The sequence below is a fragment of the Taudactylus pleione genome, unplaced genomic scaffold, assembly GCF_031769625.1.
Source record: "Taudactylus pleione unplaced genomic scaffold, aTauple2 ptg000333l, whole genome shotgun sequence".
In the NCBI taxonomy this organism is placed as follows: domain Eukaryota; kingdom Metazoa; phylum Chordata; class Amphibia; order Anura; family Myobatrachidae; genus Taudactylus; species Taudactylus pleione.
Window position 1 is genome coordinate 6,731,624 of NW_028284734.1, and position 15,591 is coordinate 6,747,214.

The following is a 15,591-nucleotide window of genomic DNA, read 5'->3' on the forward strand; positions in this document are numbered from 1 at the left end:
TTTCAGGGAGGAGGCAGGTCCATATGGGATTAATGTAAGGTAAAAATAAAGATTAGGGGCAGCCCCCTGTCGTAGTGCCCATATGCAGTGCCCCCATGTGCCACAGGAGAGAACACCCTTATGCAGGTCTCCAGTAGTGCCCCCAGTAGTGGTCCCCCCCTATGCAGTGCCCCTTGTGCCCCCAGTAGTAAGCCCCTTATATAGTGCCCCCAGTAGCAGTCCCCCCTGTGCAGTGCCCCTTGTGCCCCCAGTAGTAAGCCCCATATATAGTTCCCCTAATAGTGGTACCCCCTATGCAGTGCCCCTTATATAGTGCCCCCAGTAGCAGTCCACCCCCATGCAGTACCCCCAATAGTGGTAACCCTTATGCAATGCCCCTTAAATAGTGGCCCCAGTTGTAGTCTCCCCCTATGCAGTACCCCCAGTATTGCCCTTTATATAGAGCCCCCATCAGTGGTCCCTCGATGCAGTGCCCCCAGTGGTAGTACCCTCCCCCTATGTAGTGCCCCTAGTAGTAGTCCCCTCCCCCCTATGCAGTGGCCCTTGTAGTAATCCCCTCCCCTTGTAGTGCCCCTAGTAGTAGTCCCCCCCTTGTAGTGTCCCCAGTAGTAGTAGTACCCCCTTGTAGTGCCCCCAGTAGTAGCCCCCCCTTGTAGTGCCCCTAGGAGTAGTCCCCCCTTGTAGTGCCCCCAGTAGTAGTAGTCCCCCCCTTGTAGTGCCCCCAGTAGTAGTAGTCCCCCCCCTTTGTAGTGCCCCCAGTAGTAGTCCCCCCCTTTGTAGTGCCCCCAGTAGTAGTAGTCACCCCCTTTGTAGTGCCCCCAGTAGTAGCCCCCCTTGTAGTGCCCCCAGTAGTAATAGTCCCCCCTTGTAGTTCCCCCAGTAGTAGTAGTCCCCCCCTGTAGTGCCCCCAGTAGTAATCCACCCCCCTGGTAGTGCCCGCATAGTAATCCCCCCCTGGTAGTGCCCCCAGCAGTCCCCCCCCCAGTAGAGAGAGACTTAATTTAAAAAAAAATCACATACCTGAAACTCCCGCTCCTGGTCCCGCCGCTAACAGCTCCTCCGGGCGCTTTGCATGGGAGAGACGTCATTACTCATGACGTCTCTTCCATTACCCACTGCGGGAGCCGGAAGATGGCTCCCGCAGTGGGAGCAGCAGCAGCCGATGAGAGTCTGACAGACTCTCAGCGGCTGCTGATTACAGCAAACACACACCCTGCCCCCCGGCCCAGCCCGCCACTGCTGCTAGACCTGACATACATGACACACCTTTAGAGAATGTGGATGTAACTTTTTATACGGATGGGAGTTGTCATAGACAAACAGACACAGGTGAATTATGTACAGGTTATGCTGTCGTAAATGACACAGACATTATAGAAGCTAAACCTCTCGGTCCTCCTCACTCAGCCCAGGTGGCAGAGTTAGTAGCACTGACTAGAGCATGTGAACTGGCAGCAGGCAAATCTGCTAACATTTACACTGTCTCGAGGTACGCGTTCAGGGTGGTGCACGATTTTGGGGCTCTATGGCGTCTGAGAAATTTTATGACAGCAGCAGGCACACCAGTTGCACATTCCCGACACATAAAATATCTTTTAGAAGCAATCCAACTGCCCAAAGCAGTGGCAGTAATTAAATGCAAAGCCCACACATGTGAGGATGACCCGGTGTCACTGGGCAACAACAGAGCTGATGAACCTGCAAAATGGACAGCAGGGTTAAAAATGTTTCCTCCAACTGAAACAATTATGTCATTTCAAACTATTGATATGCTGAAATTAATTGAGATGCAAAATTTGTGTTCAATTCAGGAAAAATCCATTTGGAAATCCAAGGGGTGTGGGCAAGAGTCCTCTGGGCTCTGGAGGGACGGACATGGTAAGCCAGTAGCCTCCAAGGCATATTACCCCAGCCTGTCTGAGGCAGCACACAGTCTGACTCACCTGGGTAAACAGGGTATGTACAAGTTGGTGAGGGCATACTGGTGCGCACCAGGTTTTTCTTCACAAGCAGAGAAGATAGCAATGTCCTGTCTGACCTGCTTGAGAAAGAACATAGGGAAAGCGATCCCTACCGAACCATCCCACATTCCACCGACTGATGGACCTTTCCAGGTGATACAAATTGATTTCATCCAATTACCACCCTGCAGGAACCTTAAGTATGTATTAGTGTGCACAGACGTATTTTCTAACTGGGTTGATGCCTACCCAGTGGCCACTAATACTGCTGCATTTACTGCCAAGAAAATAGTTCAGGAATTTGTATGCAGGTACGGTATCCCTAGAATCATCGAGAGTGATAGGGGTACCCATTTCACAGGTGATGTTTTTCAAAATATGTGTAAGCTGATGGGTATTAATAGCCGACTTCACACCCCCTACCGACCGCTAGCCAAGGTAGAGAGGATGAACGGGACTATTAAAAATAAGCTCAGTAAAATCATGGCAGAGACTGGACTAGGATGGCCAGAAGCGTTACCTTTGGTCCTACATAGCATAAGGACCACTCCTACACCTCCTCTGAATCTGTCCCCATTTGAAATATTGTTCGGTAGACAACCTCGTTTGATTATCAGTCTGCAGGAAGATCTAAAGGGCAACAACGAGGTAACTGTGAAGTATCTTATATCAATGAGTAAGCAGTTAAAGCAACAGCAGCAGAAACTGAAATTGTTGTCTAATGATATGCCTGAAACGAACTGTCATGATGTTGAACCAGGAGAATATGTAATGATCAGAAATTTCTTGCATTCAGGTTGTTTGACTGATCGGTGGGAAGATCCGTACCAGGTACTACTGATGAGTACTACATCTTTGAAGGTGGCCGAGAGAGATACCTGGGTCCATTCCACTCACTGCAAAAAGGTCAATCAACCGGTGGAGAAACAAGTCGGAGACAAAGCTGATAGCGTGGGCCTGTCGCTCGCAAGCTTGTTCCGAGAGGATTGAAAAGGTCGTAGTAAGATACCTGAACTGAGAGAAATTTGCAGGTCTTGTTGTGACAATGGATGGGCCTGCTGTGTTCATTTTCATATTCTCTTTTAGAGTGTTCACCATCCTGGTCAGTCCAGGGATATCCAGTGTCTGTGATGGGGGACCGATTGAGGAAACGGGAGCTGATGGCATTGCTGATGGAGTGGAATCAGGAGGAGTGCAATGCCAATCAGGGGAGTGTCTTTCCAATCTTAGTACTGTTATTGTTAAAAGAGCTGTCATTCTGGATACTCGGGGAAGGTGTGGAGGGTTATCGTCTGAAGATTCCTGTATTTGTGAGCTTTCTGGGTCCCTAGTTGATGAGAACTGTATCCAACGGTGCCAACCTAAATATAATCCGTACTGGGGTGGGTATCCTCTAGAGGATTATCATAGCATGGTAAGCAAAGTGTTAAATCAAACTGATTGCTGGGTGTGTTCACATGTGCCCTAGGGGCAGCATAACGTAGGGTTGGTGCCATTTCCACTGAATATCACGGAAATTTTAGAATTACAAAAACGGAAAACATTGGATGGAAAATTCCTCTCATCCAAACCACCTCATTTCAAACTCTATCAATTCCAAGTAGATAGATCACTCTTGTGTTTAAACATAACCAACCCCAATAAACCTGGGAGTTGGGAAGTGACGGGGAATAATCAGATGATGACCTTCTCACAAAGAGCTGATAATGAGTCCATAAACCATGATCTATTGCGCTCCATTAAGTCTGGTGGGAAACATTTTAGGTATCGGTATACATTGAGTTCCACCAAAGAAATTATTGGTAAGGTGCCAAATGGTTATTGTGCTAAAATAATACAGCCAGAAACTTGCATGTATCAGATGGAAGAACCATAAATAGGATTGTTTGCAAGGGAAATGTGCTTAATGATAATGATGCATACCATTCCTTATGTTCTCCCTGATTATGTACATTTCATCTGTGGAAGAAAAGCGTATAAATGGCTCTCCCCGAGTTCCGAAGGTTTGTGTTACCTGGGAAGAGTAGTCCCAGAAGTTATGACCCTCACACATGTTGAAATGCTGGGTATACATAAAAACACACCGTCACCATATCTTCACACACAATATGAACACAGAGGCAAAATAAATATGGTACCTGGTGATATACATAAAGCCACTCAGTTAATCAGTGAGACAACTGGCTTTCAAGTTCTGGTCGCATTGGACCCCACCAGGATCGTTTGGGGTACATTAAATTTTAGCTATATCCAGGAACTTGCTAAATTAATAGATAATATCACCGAGATGTATGATGACACATTCAGGTATACAGGGAGAGAATTGCAAGCGTACAAGAAAGAACTGGTACAACACAGGCTAGTGTTGAATTATTTAACTGCTGTTACTGGAGGGTATTGCGTAACATTGGCCACCCAATTTGGAGTAAAATGTTGCACCTATGTCACCAATGATACCAGCGACCCTAAGGAGGTGATAGACCGGAAGATGGATGAAATTCTGCAGCTAAAGTGGGAATTTCGCAAGAACCATAACGCTTCAGTGGCTGAAGTAGGGGAAAAGATAGAAGGATGGGTGTCATGGCTGAACCCAGTGAAATGGTTCTCAGGTCTAGGGGAATGGGTCCAGGAAGTGATCGCTAGCATAGGCAAATTCTTAATCCTTATACTGATTGTCATCATAATAATTGGCATATGCGTCCAGTGTGTTCCTATTGTGTTGAAGTGTGGAAAATGTAAAAACAGAGTGAAACGAGAGAATGAAACTATGATGGTGGTCAGTAATGACAATATGTATACTGAGGTAAATATAGAACTGCATTACAACCCTGAACTAGGAAATACAATTGTTTGATGTATTATATTTAGACATGCATAGAATGTATTATTGAAATGTTATTCATAGAATACCTCAAATAATGTAAAAGTCTCAATTCCCCTTCAAGACTGCTATTATAAGACTGGCGCATTCCCACACCTTTCACATGATCTTCCAAGATCCGCGGTGTGCGTATAATAGTAGTATTATGTCCCCACCCAGAGACACATTATTGATGGATAAAGAACCACCTTGTGCCATCCCATAATAACACCAAATAATATGTAAATATAAGCCTAAATTAAATTCTAATAGCAAACAACATGCTATCACAATCTGCTATCAAAGGGTGAACTGTCGAAGCTGAATAATTGGCTGAGACAAGTTCAGTTTAAAATTTAATCACGGCAACGCATCTTGCGAATGGCCGCAAGATGCCATCTAGAAAATGAGATCGCAAGACGCCATTTTGCGAATGGCCGCCTAAGCGCCATTTTAGATAAACTCACATTTTAGTACATGTGGCGATAATACTAATAGCACCATGCCTTTGCATCTTTCACCATTTCTCATACACACATTAATACATACAATAGCGCTGTTAACTAGTCGCATATTAGCGAATGCATAGAACTCTGTATGAAACCGCTGTTTTATTAGCTTTATGCACACGCAACTGCCCCGAGTTAACTAGCATCCTTATATCAAACCCTCCATACCCACACATTACATATCCACACATAAGGTTCAATAAGCTCTAAAGTGTATGACTTAAGTTGGTTCAGTTAGTTTAAAAGATATTTGATAACTAAGGTATTATACATGTTAAACAAGTCATGTTTGGAGTTGTACTGATGCGTATCCTTTTTACAGTATTCCGGTGGGGAGATCGCATCACGCATTCCCGAGTTATGGATCGTAGAGCCTACAAGCAACAAAATGTATATTTTAGAAGCAACTGTTAGGATGCTGCAGGAGGCGTGAAGAGGAAGACCCCCAGCTGTTAGAGGCAGGGAGAGTCTGTTTGAACCAGCCTGTTAAATGTGCTGTAACAGATGCTTCACCCCTGGGAACCAAAGATATCAGCAACAGACTTCCCTATTGTCCTGTTTATTCTGGGGGGTATAAATATGAATGCACGAACACTGGTTCTGGGTCTTCATGCTGAATGCTGAATGACGAGGGGTCTCTTGCTGATGCCTATCTCTGGGTCCGGAAGCGCCTGCGTATGTATACTGTACTTGCGGTCTGTATAATTTCCTTTTGCGCCTAAATTGTGTCTTGATCAATTGCATGTAACTGTCTGAACTTTTACCTGAATATCACTTGTGCTTTGGAACCACAGATTCCAAGTCTAAGTCTTTATTTATGGTATGACTTCGTACCCTAATAGCGTCATCCTTAGAAGGTATAGGCAGGACATTAGAAGTTATAGGCAGGACATTAGAAGGTATAGGAAGGTGTGTATAGAGGTTCTGATCCAGTATCGTTAATATATAGATATTTATGTATTATAGTACAGTGATGGTGCTTTACTGCTGTGTGCTTATGCCAATTAACTATCCCTCTAGCAAGGACATAATGGCACTTTCCATTGAACTTAGTGTAATAAACTTGCAGGAGAGGTCATGTGATCAGGACTATTCCAAGTGAGTGTTAGGGGAAACTCCTACCTGTTTAAGTTAATGAGAGCCCAGTGCGAGAGTTGAGCGGGAAATAGCCTGAGGCGTCAGGAGCGGAGCAGGAGTGCTGCGCTGAATGGAGCACGCTGAAGTGATCGGCAGTTGCTGTGAGGAGACTGCCGGGACCGGAGTTTGCTGGGAACTGAAGGAAATACAGAGAGGAGGAAGCAGTTTTAAGCGGGACCACTCCAGACACTTCCCCTGTTGTGGTGACTGACAGCCGGGGGCTGACTAGAAGGAGAGTCTGCTGTCTGGAGGGCTGAAGTGCAGAGCAGGTCTGTCAAAATCTTAAATCACTGCACCCGCACCACACCTCGCAGGTAATAGAGATTATTATAATATGAAGCCTTGCAGTGAGTAGCTCATCCTCCCCATATCAACACGAACTGAGGGGTCTATTTACTAAGCAATGTTAGGAGACAGAGTGAAAAGTGATAAGAAAGTGATAAGGTGCCAGCCAATCAGCTCCCAACTGTCATTTTTCAAACACAGCGTGTGAGATGACAGTTGAGAGCTGATTGGCTGGCACCTTATCACTTTCTTATCACTTTTCACTCTCTCCTAATACTGCTTAGTAAATAGACCCCTAAGTCTGTATGTATCTTTTGCTGCTGTTCAAGCAATTCAAACCCACAATCCAGTGTAAAGCATCTGTGAGACTTTTAGAGGGAGTCAGGAATAAACAACAGCCATTTATTCAAGAGTTCATTAAGGACAGATAAAAGGCAGGAGACTAACTTTGTCACTTGGTACAGTCCAATTGCAGCACTGCTAGGAGAATTGATACCTGCAACCACAGTAATTATCCCAGGCACCATTTGCAAACATTGGCCCTCATTCAGAGCCGTACGCTCTGAGCAGAGCGCACGCTCTGAATGAGGGCCGGGCTCCATTTTCATGGAGCGTCCTCCTGGACGCTCGTATAGCTGTGGGTCACCACCCACAGGCTATACGAGCGTGCATTGTGATGGCCGCGATGGTCGAGACCATCGCGACCATCGAATTTGCGAGCCGGAGCCTGCGGTTGAGGTTTTCAACCGCAAGCTCCGGAGTGATTTTGGCTCTATCAGAGCCAAAATCACTCCCACTGACATCACTAGTGATGTCAGTGGGCCGGCTTCTGACGGGAGGCGTTCCCGTGGGAACGCCCCTGTCAGGGAGGCACGCCCCCGGCACGCCCACCAAAGGGGGCGTGCTGTCAATCAACATTGACAGCACGCCCCCTTTGATCGGACACAACGAGCGAAGGACTTTCCTTCGCTCGTCGCGTCTGGCGCATGCGCACGACGGAGCTCCTTCCGTCGTGCGCATGCTCAGTCCATAACATCGACCCACTTGCGAGCGGACAGCCGCTCGCGAGTGGGTCTGAATCAGGCCCATTGACTTCTATTTAGACAATCTCTTGCATGCAACAGAAGTGTAGGCAAAATTGTCTTTGTTTGTGCACAAACTAACTGAGGGTTATACTTGCTTCACACTAGCCAGTATGTGTGAATGTTATGTGATATGTAGGCCTGTATTTAACCCCTTGTTTCGCAGTATGATCTGAAGTTCCACCGTTCCCGCTCAAATAAAACTTTACGGATCCAAATGTCATTTGCTTGTTCAAGGTGTATAATAAGAATTGTATTTCTAATTGCTGAACCGTAATATTTGTCGTAAAACTTGATATTTACATTGTTATTTGACAATAAATTTTTGCATTGTCTGTCAATTCCTTTGGTAAAATACTTTTGTTGCCTGTAATAACGCCTGATGACTGACAAGAACCAAGGGATAAACCAGATGGGTAAGGTGCCCTTTGCATCACACCACACTTGGTTAGTAAAAGGTGGTTATCACACTAGTCTGCTTTGAAAGCTTTGCCTGGGAGAGACCTTGCTGATGCAGTATAACTACCTTGTGTCTTGTTGCTGTGCTCAGACTTGCCCTGGTGTATGATCTGTGACATGAAACGGTCTTTCACAACCTCACCTTTGTAGCAGAGTTTGGCTGTTTTCTTCACCCAGTTTTAAGCCTCCTACACAGCTGTTTCTGTTTCAATTAATGACTGGATTTCAACCTACATATAAAAATGATGATCATTATCACCTGCTTAGTATGGTACACCTAATAATAATCCTGCAAAATCCCTGACTTTGTGCAAGTGTACCTAGAAGAATTGATGCTGTTTTGAAGGCAACAAGTGGTCACAACAAATATTGATTTGATTTAGATTTTTCTTCTGTTAATTGATAAAAATAAACTATTAACACTTCTATTTTTGAAAGCATTCTTACTTTGCAGCATTTTTTTCCAAACCTGCCTAAAACTTTTGCACAGTAATGTATATGAACAGATTTTTAAGTTGCTAAATGAGCCTTAAGTCCAAGGTGCTGACTCAGCATTGCACGCATGTGCAATGATGAACGTAGATTCCCGATTATCACAAGCAGCCCCTTCTGCATTATCACAAGCAGCCCCTTCTATGCCTCTTCCTGAATGACAGGCAAAAGCATTTCAGGTCCGGTGCGGTGCAGGGGTGGGGATGGCCAGCATTCCCAGAAACCGGGGCGTGTCCGCCACATTTTCCGGGAGTGGCAAGGCCAGAGGCTGCATCCATGGATGCAGTTTCTTGGCCTCACAACCTGGCCAGCCTGACTAAGCTGAGGCTTACTTAGCTGACTGGCAGCCCGGCGCCATCCACTACCGATGGTCGCGATGGTGATCCCAGCCTGCGACCTTGGTTGCAGTGTTGGGATCGCAAATGCAGCAGCGGGTGTCATATACCTCCTGCTGCATTTGCATGTTAGCAAGGACAGAATTGAAAAGCTGCCTGTGTGCAGCTTTGCAATTCCATCCTAAGATGAATTAGCCCCCAAATGGATCCACTGGTTATCTGCAAACTGTGCATGCGCCGTAGGAAGTAATCGCATACATACATACATACATACATACATACATACATGCATGGACAGAAACTGGAAAAACAGTGGGATGCCTGGCCTAAAGACAAATAGATACTTGCAAAGATGGGTTAGCATGAAGTAGTAGACAGGTTGTTACGGTCACAGTTGGTGTCAACCAGTGCCCTACTGTGAACTCCTCACGTGTGTGCAAGGGGGTATGGCCTCATGTCCACGATGCCACATCCTTTGGTGTATGACGTTTGAGTATCATTCATCTGTTCTCATTATACTGAGGGCTTGTCCACCACTCTGGGAGCTGCCGGGCATCCCCCAGCCTCTGTCGACACCCGGCACAGTGAGGATGATGCACGTACAGTATGTGCCCATCTTTCATCACTGCTTCTCAGTGATACATCCAAGGGGATGATACCAAAATAGCAGAGCAGGTCTGCTATTTTGGTGACACCAAGTTCAGCTTTCGGATTCGGTGTGGTTACCTCCCGATCTACGTCATCCAGAGTTTGAAGGTGATGAGGCGTTTTGGCATGGTGGTGAGTGAAGTCAAAAACTTCTCTAGAAGGGAGTTGGAGAGAAGAATTTTGCAGACTCACTTCCATGACCAGCTGTCCCTGAGGGACTGTCCGAGTGATGTCGCTTCGGCCGGGTTAGCTCTGTTAAATTCACAGAGGATACTGCAGAAGTTTAGAGACATTGCTTGGCTCTCTTTTCAGACTTTATGTTGGGGAGAATCTCAGGTGGAAGAGTGTCAATGATCGTGGTTGCCCATGGGAGGAGTGTCCAGGGGTGGTGGAGACGATGGACCACTTTCTGCTTGAGTGTCCCTTTAATGTAAAGGTTTATGAGGAGGTGTCAAAAGCCATTGGTATTCCATGCCTTTCGGGGCTTAGTTACCCTGAGTGGGTTTATGGGGTAGTCAGAAGATACGGTGGATTTAATGTAGTCACGATTTATTTAGTTAGTTTAGCAGTTAGATTTCACACGTGGAGCACACGGTGTCAGGTGTCCATAAGGAAAAAGGTCCTCCCCTATAGGAATGTGGTGGGTTTGATTCTTCAAGAGGTGAGAAGGATGATGGATCTGGATAGGGAGGGGTTGGATGCTGTCGGCTGGTCTCGTCGGTGGGGCCAGTTGAAACCCCCTTGAGTGGGTGGCAAACAGTCTCTCTCAATTCTGGCTTTGGGTTTTCTTTTCTCTTTTTTCACTCCCTTGTAGATGGTTTTTTGAAGTATTTTGTTTTATTTATGGAAAGGTTTGCATACATCTGCCTGTAGGTGTTGGTGATGGGTAATATAGTTTAGGGTTTGATGTATGATTTAGATAGTTTCCTTTTACTTGAGGTGGTTTCTAAATCCTTGCTTAGTTTTCCCTTGCAGGTGGTGGATTGTATATAGGTAGTAGGGTAGATAAGTGTTTGTATTAGGTTAGGAAAAGTAAAATATGAAGTAATATTATGTATTTTTTTTTGCATTTTTTTATTAAGTTTTTGATTTTATGTAACTATTTATTTACATTTTATGTATTTATTATTATTATACTTGTTGCAAGTTTTAATAAAACGAAGCATGACCAAGTTCAGTCCACACCAACCTAGTGACACCACGTGCCACGGCTGCAAGGAAAAGCGACTAGTTTGTCTATATAATTTTTCTATATTTTCTGTGATTCCCATTATTTATGGATGTGTATTGTGGGCACCTCTAGATTTCAGAATATTACTCCTAAAGCTATAATACACTATTCATTATTGGGGTTCTGGTTTTGAGATTTAGCCAAAAAAAAATACACTGATGGCTTTCCTGATGTTTTAAGTTAAACCCCTGTCTCTTAATGACACAATGAAGCTTGGAGGATAGGATCTGCTGAGGACCTTCCTATGACTGCACAGCTGTATGTACAGGGAGCGTGAGCAGTTTAGTAAGATCCTTGTGCTGCACTGCGGCTCACACGGGAGCTTTCATTCTCTGCACACGCAAAAAATAATAAGAAAAAATATAAATGATAAACAGTGAATTCCCCCCAAAAAAGAAAGGCTAAAACAGAGAACATGCAGCCTTTGATTAAAGCAAATTGTTGCTGGAATACTAAATATAGGTTTATGATGTTATGATATGTTCTAAAACAATTTTTTTAAGGTTATTGTTGAATAATAAAATGTATCATCATCCGTAACTAATCCATAAGGAAAAAATATTGACAAATGCAGCCAATGGTTATATACAATCAAAGAGCCAGTTATGGCCTCTGATTAATTACAAACTTTTTATATTGTATCAAAGTTCCAAAATTCTGCAGGTGAATCCAGATAATATTTCTTTATAGAGTTTCCTTTAAATACCAAACAGCAAATGGTTCAGAAAAAGTCTGTTTTTTATTTTTTTCCCAAATACAGTATTACCTCTTATTAGTATCTCATAGACATTGCTGTCTCTCATTATAAGTCCTTGATGTCTATGACAACATTAATAAATTGTCTGTTTGGAGAAAATAAGATAGTTGTACACAGATCCGTTAGCATGTCACTGGTTTTAAATTACACATAATCCATTGTTTGACCTCTTAATTGGATAAACTAGTGCCAGATCCACTCAACTTTACATCTTTTTGTCATAAAACCACTGCAATGAATCTCTACTTGCCCCAGGGGTTGATGCTCATATTCTATGTTGATACCAACCATTCTCATTAAGATCTATAGCCAGTAACATTGTTACATGGATTTATAATAATTATTATTATTATAATTATGAATAATATTGATAATAATAATAATTAATAATAATAATATTTTAGCAACCTAGCATTTAAACAAACCCCATTCCTTGAATTTTATGGTAGGTCTACCTGGGTAAAAACGATACAGGAAGGTACCTTACATGGAGCTCAAATGCATGTACCCACTAAGAGTCTCATACCATGTTGTGCCCATGTTGTAATGATACTTTGTGTTGTATTTTCCTTGATCATTAGATAATATTCTGCAATTATATACATATGTTGCTAATTTCTGGTGGGGAAGAGAAAGTTCTGGTTACACACAAGTATGGACAATATATTAAACATGTAAAATGAATGCAGTTGGAGGAAATTAGAAAGTTATACGGAAAAGACAAAATAGAACTATGGATAAGGCACTAAACTGATATAGATCTTTTGGGAGATATAGAAGTTTAACAAAGAAAAATTAATAATGTAAAAATCCAAGCAATACACACACACACGTTTTAGGAGAGGATAGCTGAGATAAAGTCATGATTGGGGGAGGCGATATTTTCCTATGCATAACACACTACCTTTTAGTAATTGCATTAAACAACACAGCAGACAGCTACAGGACTTTTATTCCCCCTTTCCAGAATATGGGGCATATTTAATAACAATTGCTACCTGCCCCCGAAAATTAACATATCCCGACAATTATACTGCAGTCTCCAGGACATCTCCTGCTTCCACATTGTTAAATTCTAGTGATACTTAATTCAGACCTTGAACATGCAGAAACAGCATTTCAGCATTTTTGAAGGACAGAATTATCTTGATTAATACAGTATGCCCCTATGTATGATAACAGAGAACAGCAGCATTATCTAATGCTGGGTACACACTGTACATTATAATGTCCGTACAGCCGACAAACAATATATAATTCAGTGTATATGCAGGTGTGTACACACGATACAGACGTCATTCATAGATATATTGCGTTGGCTGCGCAGCCCGGCAGATGACATGTATATTGCAGATATATTGTGTGCATTTGCCTGTGTGTACTCACAACCAATCAACCAACCGATATACTGGCCACAGGAAGCAGTGAAAATGATGTGAACACTGCTTGCTGTGGACAGACATATCGGTCAGCTGATTGGTAAATGTGTATGTGCAGCCGTATACTTACCAAATCGGTTGCTGCTGTGTGTACCCCACATGATCTACTGTCACGAATGACTCAGGAGGATCTCCCACTAAGGAGCTGAAAGCTGAGGTCCGGGGTTGTGGAAGGAATCGGAGGCGAGGGGCCTGGATGTATGTCCTCCTCATCCACAAGTATCGGATGTTGCCGAGACCCAACGAAAGACGCGGAGTCTAACCTGCTGGGAGGTATTCACCAGTGACCCCTCCAAGCGGGATAAGGGTTTAAGCTGCACCCAGCAAGCAGGTCACGGCCCTTTAATCAGGTATCCGATACACGTGGGAAATGGAGATTAGAACACTGATGAGGTCCAGGAGGTTTGTACTTCAGAAAGAAGCACTAGCGAGGTCACTGTACGAGGATGTAGTAGTATACCGGCTATATCTCAGATGACCGCTGGGCAGGAGGATGACACAGTAGTTGCACTCGGAGGATGTACTGAGTACGCGGGCAAGGTGTTCAGGTGTACCGCTGGCACAGGAGGATGATGCTGTGATTGTACTCCCAGGATGTACTGAGTACGCGGGCAAGGTGTTCCAGACGCACCACTGGCACAGGAGGATGATGCTGTGATTGTACTCCCAGGATGTACTGAGTACGCGGGCAAGGTGTTCCAGATGCACCGCTGTTACAGGAGGAACTTAGAATAGACTTGAGAGTAGAAAAAGGGAACCTGGAACGAAGTGACGGCAAGCAAACACTAGTAGTAACGACATTGTACAGGCAACTTCCTGTTGTCCAGAGCCTGTTAAATACCCAGAGGTAGCAGTCCATTGGGTGGCAGCGTCAGCTGACACTGATCATGCTACCATTGGACGGAGGGTCAGTCAGGTGATGAAGACTGTCATGGCTGCGCCCATGATGGCAACCTCGGTAACCAAATCACGGAACAGCAACTGGAAGACAAGTGTACCTAAGGCATAATCCTCAGCGCATCACTCGCCACTGCAGCAGACGTCTGACCGCACGAGACGTCAGGGGAAGTGGGTGCTGATGTGAATAATGACCGATCCTAGGCCAGAACCTGACAGCTACACAGCAGATATAAACAGAATGTCACACAGGTCCTTGTCTATCTCAAGCCTTTGTTTGTTGTACACTATGCAGAAAAAAGTGATTGGACACTGACAGCAAATAGCTCAACAAGATTGTATTGACATCAGTACTTTGTAGGTCCACCACATGCAATGATTACTGCAGACGCCCTTCCTGGCAAACTGTCTACAACTTCCTGGACAACAGCAGGTGATATGTTTTGCAATTCTGTCTTAATTACAGTGACCAACTGTGAAAAATGTCGAGTTGGCTTAGAACGCACCCTTCACTCCAATTTGTCCCAGAGGTTCTCAATGGGGTTAAGATCTAGAATTTGAGCTGGCCAGTCCATCCGGGTTACCAAATTTTCTGTATACCAGTCCAGCGTCGCCCTGGAAACATTTGTTTTGGTAGAACTGCATGGGCCTTCCTACGAAGTGATCTTGTCGAAACCTCCACATTAGTGGCTATTTGGAACTTGTGTGCAATGGTATGCATGATATGTATTTTGCTTGCGCAGGGGTGTCCAATCACTTTTGTCTATAGAAGGGGATGATTTATGGGTCTTTATTCCAATATAATAGTCCTGCTACCAAGCACTGCATGTTTACCAAAATATTGTATAATTTAATATTAAAAGTTGCAAAGTGGCTTATTATTCCATTCGTTTTTTTAAAACATAAAAATGATTGGTCACTTTTGTCTCATCTCCTGTACACTGTGGGCTATGCTCCGCAGAACATGTGTTTCCAGCAAAGGAATGCAAATTGTTTTCTGTTATAGAGTACCATCCTCATTGTCTAATATTGTCTCATAGCATAATAGATACATATGTGCAGAGCATAGCTATAGATTGTACGTGTGGAAGGGGGGAGGTTTAGTGAGCAAATGACAATTCAGAGGCGCATCATTATGATATCGTCCAGGTCCAGAAAGAATCTGCAGCCCATGTAATCTGCTAACACAGGCCATTGTAACTTTGGGCTGTGAGATTAATTCTGCCATCGCAATGAGTTTGAATCAGCTCTTAACTCACATTGAGATGAAAGGCACAAAGCCCCTCACCAGGACTGGTCAGCAAAACCCACTGAGATCAACCGACTGGGGAGGATTATGGTATGTTCATCTGCTGGCTCTTTGGCAAGACAGGCAGTCTCAAAAGAAAAACAATAATTAGGGATAATTGCTTGTGTCCAAACACAAGCATTAAAGCCTTTTCCCTCTTTGGTACTTTGTGAGCTGGAATGAAAAAGACACCCCCTGTTTTGACAGATGG